Source organism: Sapajus apella, unplaced genomic scaffold (assembly GCF_009761245.1).
Source record: "Sapajus apella isolate SASKATOON/1434 unplaced genomic scaffold, GSC_monkey_1.0 scaffold91, whole genome shotgun sequence".
Classification (NCBI taxonomy): Eukaryota; Metazoa; Chordata; class Mammalia; order Primates; family Cebidae; genus Sapajus; species Sapajus apella.
Genome location: NW_022437031.1, coordinates 5,222,063 through 5,235,220, shown reverse-complemented (window position 1 = coordinate 5,235,220; position 13,158 = coordinate 5,222,063). Strand labels below are relative to the sequence as shown.

Sequence of the window (13,158 nt, the reverse complement as noted above, 5' to 3'; positions counted from 1 at the left end):
ACATTCCCAAGTGGGCAAAGGATATGAACAGACACTTTACAAAAGAAGACATATACGAGGCCAACAAACATATGAAAAAATGCTCATCATCACTGGTCATTAGAGAAATGCAAATCAAAACTACATTGAGATACCATCTCACGCCAGTTAGAATGGCGATCATTAAAAAATCTGGAGACAACAGATGCTGGAGAGGATGTGGAGAAATAGGAACAGTTTTGCACTGTTGGTGGGAGTGTAAATTAGTTCAACCATTGTGGAAGAAAGTGTGGTGATTCCTCAAGGACCTAGAAATAGAAATTCCATTCGACCCAGCAATCCCATTACTGGGTACATATCCAAAGGATTATAAATCTTTCTACTATAGGGACACATGCACACGAATGTTCATTGCAGTACAGTTTACAATAGCAAAGACCTGGAACCAACCCAAATGCCCATTGATGATAGACTGGACAGGAAAAATGTGGCACATATACACCATGGAATATTATGCAGCCATCAAAAACCATGAGTTTGTGTCCTTTGTAGGGACATGGATGAACCTGGAAACCATCATTCTCAGCAAACTGACTCAAGAACAGAAAACCAAACACCACATGTTCTCACTCATAGGTGCGTGTTGAACAATGAGAACACATGGACACATGGAGGGGAGCACTATACACTGGGGTCTGTTGAGGGAAGATAGGGGAGGGTCAGCGGCGGGTGTGGAGTTGGGGAGAGATAGCATGGGGAGAAATGCCAGATATAGGTGAAGGGGAGGAAGGCAGCAAATCCCACTGTCATGTGTGTACCTATGCAACAATTTGCATGTTCTTCACATGTACCCCAAAACCTAAAATGCAATTAAAAAGAAAAGATTAAACTTGTGATTTTTCTGTTTTAGAAAAAAAAAGGAGAGAAATCAAGAACTTCACCTAAAATATTCCTGAGGAAAATTTAGTGAGGTAGCTGATTACAAATTTAATGTGCATAAATTTCTTTCCTGTATACAACCATAAATTATATAATACAATAGAAGAAAAGTTCTCTTTGAAGAAATTAACCAAACGTAAAATATCTAGGACTAAACTGAGCAGGAAATGTGTAACACCTATATGGTGAAAAGCTTGGGGCCGGGCACGGTGGTTTATGCCTGTATCCTAGCATTTTGGAAGGCTGAGGCGAGCATGGTTGCCTGAGGTCAGGAGTTCGAGACCAGCCTCGCCAACATGCTGAAACCCCGTCTCTACTAAAAATACAAAAATTAGCTGGGTGTGGTGGCGGGTGCCTGTAATCTCAGCTACTCAGGAGGCTGAGGCAGGAGAATTGCTTGAACCCAGGAGGCGGAGGTTGCAGTGAGCTGAGATTACACCATTGCACTTCAGCATGGGGAAGAAGAGAGAAAATACATCTCAAAAAAAAAAAAAAAAGAAAGAAAAAGAAAAAAGAAAGGAAAAGAAGCTTGGAATGCTAAAGAGGAACTAGAGAGAAGGCTTGAATTATACAAACACAGAGCCACTTTTTGAATTGGAATATCCAGTGTGGTAAACATGTCAATTGCTTATTGCACAAAATATAATGCAGTCATGATGGAAATTAATTTGTTTGGAACTAAATAATATGCTTCTGATGTTTATATGTATGTATCACCTCAAGTCAAGAGTCAGGAAATATTTTAAATAGAAGAAACATACCTAGAAGTAAGATATATAAGAAGGCTGCAATTGACAAAAGCAATTTCAATTGGTACATGCTCATACAGTCAGAACAGTATCGTGACTTCAAAAGTAAACCTGGGCTGGGCGCAGTGGCTCATGCCTGTAATCCCAGCACTTTGGGAGGCTGAGGTGGGTGGATCACCTGAGGTCAGGAGTTGGAGACCAGCCCGATCAACATGGTAAAACTCTGTGTCTACTAAAAATACAAAAATTAGCTGGGTGTGGTGGTGCACATCTGTAATTCCAGCTACTAGGGAGGCTGAGACATGAGAATTGATTGAACCCAGGAGGTGGAGCTTGCAATGAGCCAAGGCCATGCCACTCTACTCCAACCCAGGCAGCAGAGAGAGACTCTGTGTCAAAAAAAAAAACCACAGAAGTAGATTCAAATATATGTGGGAATTTAGCATATAATAAAGGTAGAATTTCAGATCATTTGGAATGGAATGGTTAATTCAATCTATAGTGTTGATAACCGGCTATACATTTGGGAACGTATAATTTCACCTTATAAAATCCTTTGCATTGTTTGAATTTTGAGCCCTTTAACAAAGAGCTAGTTTTAAAAAATAAAGGGTTGATACGATTAGGACATTTTTAAATGTATATTTATCTATCTTGGCCAATTTTCCATGTTCACAGACAAGGCAAAGAGATAAAAATGGTGCTATAGGCAATAAAAACCTACCTAACATAGTGTGTAGCATTTTGACATAGATATATCAGAGATCAATGAAATTCTCCCAAATATAATTATTAATGTTAGAATCTCTAAACTTTTCCAGTTGAGATAATACAAAACAATATGTACACTGCCAGTCAATTGCCATAACATTCCTATATAAAATATGTCTATTCTGTGGGCAACTGATACGGTTTGTGTCTGTGTCCCTGCCCAAATCTCATGTCGAATTGTAATCCCCAACGTTGGAGGTGGGTCCTGGTAGGAGATGATTAGATCATGAGTGTGAATTTCTTGTGAATGATTTAGCCCCATCCCCTTGGTGCTGTTTGGTGATAGTGAGTTCTTGCAACATCTGGTTGTTAAAAGTGTGTAGCACCTCCCCATTCTCTCTCTTCCTCCTATTCTGGCCATGTGAAGTGCCAGGTCCCCCTTTGCCTTCTGCCCACGATTGTAAGCTTCCTGGGGCCTCCCAGAAGCTGAGCAGATGTTAGCATCATGCTTCCTGTACAGCCTGTGGAACTGTGAGCCAATAAATTACCCATTCTCAAGAATTTCTTTATAGCAATGCAAGAATGGACTAATATAGCAACTGACCAGATTATCTAGCTGTGATTGTGTATTCTTAAAATTTCATATAGGGTTAATCAAGCCCCTAGATGAAAGGAGTATTTATTGTTATTATTTTAATTTTTAATTGTGGTAAAAGATACATGACAAAATTTACCATCTTAACCATTTTTAAGTTTATCATTCATTAGTGTTCATTGTATTCACATTATTTTGCAACCAATATACAGAGCTCTTTTCATTTTGGAAAACTGAAACTCTGTAACAATCAACAACTTTCCATCCTCCCCTCTCCCTAGTTGCTGGAAACCACCATTTTACTTCCTGTCTCTATGTGTTTACTCTAAGTACTTCATATAAATGAAATCAAACTGTATTTGTCTGTGTGACTGGCTTATTTCACTTGGTGTAATATCCTCTAGATTCATCCATGTCTTAGAATGTGTCAGAATTTTCTTCATTTGAAAGGCCGAATAATATTCCTATATGTCTGTGTATATAATGCATAAAGGATAGTCTTTCAAGCAAATGATGCTGGAGAAACTGGATATCTACATACAAAAGCATTAAATATTAATAAGCATTTATATATAAAAATAATATACATATTGTTTATTCATTCTTCTGTGGATAGACACTTGGGCTGGTTCTACCTTTTGTCCATTATAAACAATACGGCCGTAAACATGTATATACAAATATCCCTTCGAGAAGCTGCTTTTGCTTCTTTAACCCATTTATGCCTAGTGTTCCATTATTGGAATGCTAAACATGTAGGAGTTATTTATGTCCTATTGCTCAAGGTCATCGCCAAGGTCTGATTGCAAAAATTCAAAAAATTGCAACCTCCAACATAAATGGGTCTAAGTATATGTTGAGAAGTAGAATTGCTGGGTTATATATTTTTAGCTTTTTAGGAACCACCATATTATGTTGCATAGTGGCTTTACCATTTTACACTGCCACCAACAGTGTACAAGGGTTCCAGTTTTTCCATATCCTCACCAATACTTCGAATTTTCCTTAGTTATTTTTGATATGTACCCAATCTAATGGGGTGAGTTGGTATCTCATTGTGGTTTTGATTTGCATTTTCCATGTGACAATGTTGAGTATCTTTTCAGGTTCTCACTGGCTATTTATTTCTTTTAAGGAATGTCTATTCAAATTTTTTGCGCATTTTAGAATCAGTTTGTTTATTTTTTATTGAGATTTAGGAGGTCTTTATATATTTTCAATATTAACCCCTCATCTCTAACACACACATGATTTACAGATATTTTGTCCCATTTGATGCACAGAAGCCTTTAATTTTGTTGTAGTCCAATTTATCTATTTTTTCCTTTTCTTTCTTGTGCATTTCGTGGCATATTCAAGAAATTGTTGCTAAATAAAATGGCATGCAGTTTTCCCCTATATTTTCTTTTAAAAGTTTCATAGTTTTGCTCTTTCAATTAGGTCTTTGATCCATTTACAGTTAATTTTTTATATAGTATAAGATCAGGATCTAACTTAATTCTTTTGTATGTAGATATCCAGTTTCTCCAGCATCATTTGTTTGAAAGACTGTCCTTTAGGCATTAGATGGTCTTGGTACCTTTGTTGAAAATTATTTCACCATACATATGAGGGATTCTTTGTGGGCTCTCTGTTCTATTCCATTGGCCTGCAGGTCTGTCTTTATGCCAGTACCGCATTGTTTTGAGTACAATCGCTTTGTCAAAGACAAGATGTTCCAGACCATTAGGGAATGCTGTTATTTAGACTGTTGCAATAGGGAGATCCTTCATTATTGAGGAATATCTTCCAGAAGAAGAAGATTTAAGGTTTTTTTAGAGGCAGATTACAAGAGAGTCATCATGAGGCTTACATGAGTCATGAGGTAAGATGGAAATGTGTCCTATATGCAAACACAGGGTAGACTTTAAAGTTACTTGTTTCTGAGGACACAAAAAGATTGTGTGTGAGGGGGTGGTATTTCCAAATCATTGATGTTTCTTTGGAGCACAGGGTTCAAGTGAAGTTCAATGTGGTCACCATGGTCAACTAAACTTTTTTTTTGGTCTGGACTTTGAATAGACAATGATTTTTTTTTTTCTTTTTCAATGATTTAAATAGGAAAAAAAAATCCTTGTTTAGCTTTAGTAGTTCCATTTCTTTTCCAGCAACTCTACAATTTATTTTTCCCACCACACATAGTATAAATATAACCAATTATGTACTCAAATTACCCTCTGCCTTCCAAAATAATACTTTGTGACTCAGAAGACATTTAAAAATATATACTTAAAGGAACATCATTATTAGGTATGCAGTATAAATTTACTTCTAAAACTTTTTCCATTTTTATAGTTGAAACAATCTTACACATAATGATGCTTATATCTACTTTCTGCAGGGCAGAATTTGTAATTCTTTCACACAATTCTGAATATCTTACAGTTTTTGGGGAGTTTTTTTTTTCCTAGACTGAGTCTCACTATTGTTGCCGAGGCTGGAGTGCAATGGTGTGATCTTGGGCTCACTGTAACCTCTGCCTCCCAGGTTCTAGTAATTCTCCTGCCTCAACCTCCCAAGTAGCTGAGATTATATAGGTGCCCACCACCACACCTGGCTAATTTTTGTATTTTTAGTAGACACAGGGTTTCACCATGTTAGTCAGGCTAAACTCAAACTCCTGACCTTGTGATCCGCCCTCCTCGGCCTCCCAAAGTGCTGGGATTACAGGCATGAACCACCTTGTCCGGCTGTTTTTGGGGGATTTTAAAGTAACCACTGCAGGCTGGGCTGAGTGATTCATACCTGTAATCCCAGCACTTTAGGAGGCTGAGGCAGGTGGACTGCCTGAGCCCAGGAGTTTGAGACCAGCTTGAGCAATGTAGGTAGACCCTGTCCTTATAGAATATCAAAAAATTAGCTGAGCATGGTGGCTTGTGCTTATTATCCCAGCTAGCCAGGAGGCTGAGGTGGGTGGGAGGATTGCTTATGCATGGGAGGTTGAGGCTGTAGTACACTGTGATTGTAACACTGCATACCAGCCTAGGCAACAGAATAAGACCCTATTTCAAAAAAAAAAAAAAGAAAGAAAGAAAAAGAAAAGATTAATAAAATAAACATTCCTAGGAAGACTGACTTTAAATTCTCATCCTAAATATTAAAGTTTTAATTTTTTCCTACTTTTGAATTATTGAAACTTTTTTTTTTTTACTATCAAGAAGGGTTGACTATTTTCTTATTGAAAACATATTTGCCAACTCTGCAGTCATATTCTTTTGTTACAGCCCTCTCATTTAATTTTTTCTTGAATTTGGCTTCTTGTTATAAAGGGTGGCTTTGCATTGACCATTTTCAGGTTTGTGGTTTTCTTTCAGAGGAAAGTAAGGCAGCTTGTGTCTTTTGGGCTTTTTCCCCCCATTTGTTAATTGAAGTGCAATTAATACACAGTGAAATGTAAAGATCTTAACTGTGTATTTTAAGGGAAACTTCAAAAAAATTTGTTCATTGATTCACAAAAGTGCAGAAATCTCAGTGATTTTTTAAAAAAATGAACTAACCCATGTAAACCTGCAGTCAGATCTAAAATAACAGAACATTCTTGGTAACCCAAAAGTCCTTTTTTGAACCTTCCCATCACAATGCCACCAAAGGTTAACCTTTGTTTAGACTTTTAACAGAATAGATAAGTTTTTTGTATAGAAATAGAATTACACTCTCTAGAAATAGTATATGCTCTCTTGTTTTGGCTTCTTTCACTTAACATTAAGTGAAATTCGTTAAGTGAGATTCACCCATGCCATTGTGGTAATAGTATGGTTATAGTTTACTCATTCTCAATGCTATATAATATTCGGGGGCATTAATATACCACATTTATCCATATGTGTTGATGGACATTAGGGTTGTATTTCTTTCCCCTAATTTGGTCTTGCAGTGTCTCTCTGGAAAGTAGCTATAAACTTAAAGTATTCCCCAACAGGTTCCAGGAGACTTGGTTGTGTATGTTTACAATGTGTCTTTCACAGAATACTTCTTTATCCTGGCACAAAGTATGATACCTAATTGTCTGAGGTGCCACCAAGTGTCTTTCTCACCACAAATTATTTTATACTGGCAGATGCTTGTGGCTATTATCAGACCTGTGTCCAGTTTATTCCTGTCAAGGTAGCCACTGTGTAGGAGAGGCTTAACTGGTAGAAAAGTTAAGTCTGAATGTGTCAGCCTGCGGAGATATAAGTGTGTCAGTTGGGTAATGCTACATGGAGGAGACAACAAAACAAAAACAAATGAAATAATATAAATGGTTTATTATTCACAGGTTGATGGGAGAACAGGGATATTGACAGGGGCTGTTGGAAAGACTGGAGGGGCAATGTCCTCAACCAGCAGGTGGAGAGATAATGAGTGGAGGCCTTTCTTGGTTCCAGTATATTACCAAAGCAGGTTATCTATGGATGGGTTGTCATTGGTGGGTTTAGAACAAGCAGGCAAGGGTTATACAGGATCAATGTCTTGATGGGGAGGTTGTCACTGTAGCGTATCTGCACAGTCCATGCAGGGTGGAAGGGATCAGTGGCCTAAGTCAATTAGGTTATATCTATGTGTTCCATAGGGAGGTGGTCACCAGGAAGCAATTGTATAAGATATGTATCTGGATGGAACACATTAAGGAACTGGGAGGAGGCAGAGAACTGGAAACCATCAAGGGTAACATATGGAGCCTGGCTTGGTGTGAAAAAGTTAAACCTATATTCAGAATGGATACTGAGACAACATAAAATTATAAGAATTCACTATGAGTGTTGCTTCCACTTGGGGTTACTTCAAATGTAACTGCTGTGAACATTCTTGTACCTGCCTTTAGGTGAACATGTGTATTCAATTCTTATGCAGATATATCTAGGATTGAGATTGCTGGGTCAAGGTGTATGCATATATTCAGGTTTCTAAAAAAAATTGTTCTTTGGGTAATTTTTTTTATATATTATAAAATCACAGATTTGAAGTGTACAATTCAGTACTTTTTACCAACTTTAACAAGTGGTATACCAATATGATAAATCTTTCATAGAAAATTTTTATACCCCCAGTAAGATCCCTCAGCTACATTTACAGTTAAATCCTGTCTTATCCCAGCTTCAAGCCACAGTAATCTTTCTGTCTTCACAAATTTGCCTTTTCTGGACATTTCATAAAAATGGAATCATACCCTATGTGGTATCCTCTGTTTACCTTCTTTCACTTAGTATAATTTTCAGAAATCATCCATGATACACCCATACATCAGGAATTCATTCTTTTTTATTGCTAAATACTATTCTACAGCTTGTCTTTCCTTTTATGAGTTACTTAACATTTGGGTTGTTTGTAGTTTTTGACTTGTTTGAATAATGTCATCATGAATACTTTTCTTCAAGTCTTTGTGTGAACATATATTTTTATTTCTCTTGGGCAGGTACCTGGGAGTAAAATTTCTGGCTTGTATTTATGTTTAGCTTTGTGAGAAACTAAAAAATTATTCCAACGTGGCTGCACTGTTTTACATTCCCACCAGTAATGCATGAGGAGAGGGTTCCTGTTTCTCCACATCCTCAACAGCATGCATTATTTTCTTTCTTATATTTATTATAGCTATTTACGAGGGTCTGAAATGATATTGTGTTATGGTTATAATTTGCATTTCCTTTATGACTAATGGTGTTGGACATTTTTTATTTACTCATTAGCCAGTTATATATATCTTCTTTTATGAAATGTCTGTTCATTTTTTGATTGGGCTGTTTATGTTATGTTTTTTCTTTTTCTCTCTCTTTTTTTTTTTTTTTGAAATGGAGTTTTGCTCTTATTGCTCAGGCTGGAGTGCAGCGCTGCGTTCTCGGCTCCCTATAACCACCGCCTCCCAGGGTTCAAGTGATTCTTTTGCCTCAGCCTCCTGAGTAGCTGGGATAAAGGAGCATGCACCACCAGCCCTGGCTAAGTTTTATATTTTTAATAGAAACAGGGTTTCACCATGTTGGCCAGACTGGTCTCAAATTCTTGACCTCAAGTGATATGCCCGCCTTGGCCTCCCAAAGTGCTGAGATTACAGGCATGAGCCACTGGGCCCAGCCAATGGTTTCTTTTTAGGTGCAAAAGTCTTGAATTTTGACAAGACATAATTTGTTATTTCTTTCTAGTATTCACTGTACCCTTGGTTTCATATCTAAGGAATCTTTGCCCAACCTACACCTCAAAGATTTTCACCAGTATGTTTTCTTGTAAAAATTTAAATCTTCTAATCCCTTTATTTAGGTGTTTGATGCATTTTGAGTTGTTTGTATATAGCATGCATGGTGGATCTAAATGCATCTTTTTGCAGTTGTTTACATCGTTATATAAAACACACTTCTTGAATAGGCTTCCCTTCGCCAATGAATTGCTTTGGCACCTTTGCTAGAATTCAATTATAAAGGTAGTTTTTGAATTTTATCATACTGATTTATATGTCTTTCCTTATGCCTGATTTACACCATCTTCCAAGCTAATTTTATATAGGCATACTTCACTTTAGTGCACTTAACTTTATTCTGTCATACCTTATTTTATGGCAATTTGCAGATACTGCGTTTTTTAAAAAATATATATTTTATTGCATTTTAGGTTTTGGGGTACATGTGAAGAACATGCAAGGTTGTTGCATAGGTACATACATGGCAATGTCATTCTCAGCAAACTGACACAAGAACAGAAAATCAAACACTGCATGTTCTTACTCATAGGCAGGTGTCGAACAATGAGAACACGTGGACACAGGGAGGGGAGCATCACACACTGGGGTCTGTAGGGGGGGAAACAGGGGAGGGATACTGAGGGGGAGTTGGGGAGGGATAACATGGGAGAAATGTCAGATATAGGTGATGGGGAGGAAGGCAGCAAACCACAAAAGAGGATGGAAGGAAAATACTGTGTTTTTTAAAAAATTATTTATATAAATTGAAGCACTGTGGTGATGTCCTGAGCCAGTTTCTTGGTGCCATTTGTTCAACAGCGTGTGCCCACATCTTATCTCTATGTCACATTTTTGTAAATCTTGGGATATTTCAAACTTTTTAATTTGTATTATATCTGTTATGGTGATCTGTGATCATCGATCTTTGATGTTGCTATTGTAATTGCTTTAGGGCGCAATGACAAACTTAAAAATGTTGTGCTGTGCTCTGCCAATCAGTAGTTCCTTATCTCGGTGCCTCTCCTGGGGCATCCCTGTTCCCTGAGACACAGCAATTGCAGTTATGCCAATGAATAACCATAACCATTGTCTCTTAGTGTCCAAGTGAGAGTCACACATCTCTCACTTTAAATGAAATACTAAAAATTATTAAGCTTAATGAGGAAGGCATGTTGAAAGCTGAGATAGGCCAAAAACTAGGCCTCTTGTGCAAAATAGTCAAATTGTAAATGGAAATGAGAAGTCCTTGTAGGAACCGTTTTTTGGTAGAAAATTAAAAGTGCTGCTCCAGTGGAGACACAAATGATAAGAAAGAACAACAGCCTTATAATTGACATGGGGAAAATTTGAGTGGTCTGGATAGAAGATCACAAAAGTCACAAAATTCCTTTAAACCAAAGCTTAATAAAGAGCAGTGCTCTAACTCTTCAATTCTTTGAAGCTTGAGAGTGGCGGAGAAGCCGCAGAAGAAAAATTTGAAGCTAGCAGAGGTTGGTTCAGGAGGGTTTAAGAAAAGAAGCTGTCTGTATGGTATAAAAGGGCAAAGTGAGCAGCAAGTGCTAATGTAGAAGCATGTTGTCTGTCTAGGAGATGTAGTTAGAAGGTGTAGCTAAGATCATTGATAAAGGTGTCTATAGTAAAAAACAAATTCTCTATGTAGATGAAACAGCTTTCTATTGGAAGAAGATGCTATGTAGGACTTTCATCGCTAGAGAGGAGGAGAAGCCAATGCCTGGCTTCAAAGGACAGACTGACTCTTGTTAGTGGCTAACACAACTAGTGATGTAAAATTCAAGCCAGTGCTCATTGACTATTCTGCAAATCCTAGGGCACTTAGGAATTATGCTAAAGCCACTCTGCCTGTGCTCTATAAATGGAACAGCAATGTCTGGATGAAAACACATCTGTTCACAGCACAATTTACTGAATATTTTAAGCCCTCTCTTGAAACCTGCTACTCAGAAAAGAAGATTCCTATCAAAATATTACTGCTCATATACAATGCACCTAAGTCACCCAAGAACTCTGATGGAGATATATAAGGAGATTAATGTTGTTTTCCTGCCTCCTGAAACAACATCCATTCTGTAGCCCATGGATCAAAGAGTAATTTTGCCTTTAATTCTTATTAAGAAATACATTTTGTAAGGCAATAGCTGCCATAGTGATTCCTCTAATGAATATGGGCAGAGTATATTGGAAACCGTCTGGAAAGGGTTCACCATTGCAGGTGCCATTAACAACATTCATGACTCATGGGATCATGAACAGTTCAATGACTTCTATTGCACTGTAAGTGCTTTTGGCTAGATTATATAAAATGGTAATCATAGTAGTATGCACCTCATAGGGCTATTGTGAGGATTAGATGACATTTTATATGAAAAATATCTGCAGTAAACTGTCCATAAATGGAAGGTTTCTTAAAAATGTTGTTGGTATAATCACCATTATGATCTTTATGATTCCATGTTTTAATCTCATTTTATAATTTTATCCTGTGATTTTTTTTACCTCAGCATCACCCTTTATAGGATATAACCACATTTCTTCTCAATACCTATACCATCAGCACTAATCATCAAAGAAATGCAAGTCAAAACCACAATGAGATATACCTCACACCTATTTGAATGGCTGTTATTAAATAGACAGAAGATAAGTGTTTTGAGGGTGTGGAGAAACAGGAAACCTTGTATACAGTTGGTAGGAAGGTAGATTAGTATAGCCACTGTGGAAAATAGTATGAATGTTTCTAAAGAAATTAAAAATAGAATGACCATATGACTCAGTAATCCCTCTTCTGGGTATGTCCCCAAAGGAAATAAAATCAGTACCTCATAATGATGTCTGCATTCTCATTTTCATTGTACTGTCATTCGCATTAGCCAATATATGGAAATAACCAAAGTGTCTGCTGACAAATGAATGGATAAATTGTGGTGGGTATATATACACACACACAGAACGGGTTATCATTCAGCCTTAAAAAAGAAAGTGATATACCATTTGAGACAACGTGGATGAACATCATAAAGATATTAGCCCAAAAGAGGAAGAACAATTCTGCGCGATCTCATTTATATGTGGAATCCAAACAACAAAAAAAATTCAGTGGTTTTTGTTTAAATTAGTACAATAGAAGATCCAAGATATAGTACTTTAAACTAGTAACATATTTCTAACTGTGCATTTTAAGAACCATTTTTATTTTTTTTCAGCTTGAAACCACAACCTTTAGATATCAAAATGCCCTTTGTAACTCAATTTTTATTCTTTTTTTATGAGAGAGGTGCATGTTTTTCAAGTACATTTATCTGTTAACAAAAATAATTGTAGTTCGTTACAGCCTATTATTTAGGCAAAGTCCTCCTTTGAAAAGATTCAGATTAAAGTACCATCAGGTTTTCAATAATTCATGATTGATTATCTTTTTTTTTGAAATGAGAAAAAATGTTTTATTATTTAATAATAAATGAAGTTGTTTCTTCTAGCAAAATGCCTGATAAATACATTTTATTATGTGATCAACTCCTCTGTATTGTAAAATAATAGTTTATGACTTAGGTGAGCCTATTCTTTCACTTGATTAAGTAACATAATTATCTGATTTACAATGTAAGACATATTCAACCTTTTCAGCTTTGAAATTTCGAATGCCGCTGTTTCCATATAATGACATGGGAATTTACATTTTAGGAAGCATAAATTAAAATTATATACCTCTATGTTTTTAAGGCTCTTGGCCAATTTAAGTAGAATAATTTTCATAGACAATTCTTCCCTCCTACTCTATGTATACTCTAATGTTGTCTACTTCTTTCTTCTGTTTCTACAGTGTTAGTTACGTTTCTTATGCTATCCAGTGGCTTAGGCTGTTTGCCATTAATGACATGGATATATATTGCTCACTCATACTCTTAAAAAAAACTATTTAGTTTTTAAAATTTTATTACTATTAATTTGTAATGAAATTTCGTTTATATGAAGGATCTTAA

At 36.5% G+C, this 13,158-nt stretch overlaps 1 protein-coding gene across 4 annotated transcripts in view; it reads left to right on the top strand.

Moving 5' to 3' along the window:
* The window catches only part of OPHN1 (oligophrenin 1), a 386,576-nt gene that overhangs the window by 247,531 nt on the left and 125,887 nt on the right, over positions 1–13,158 (top strand). The gene's annotated exons all lie outside the window — the stretch shown is intronic.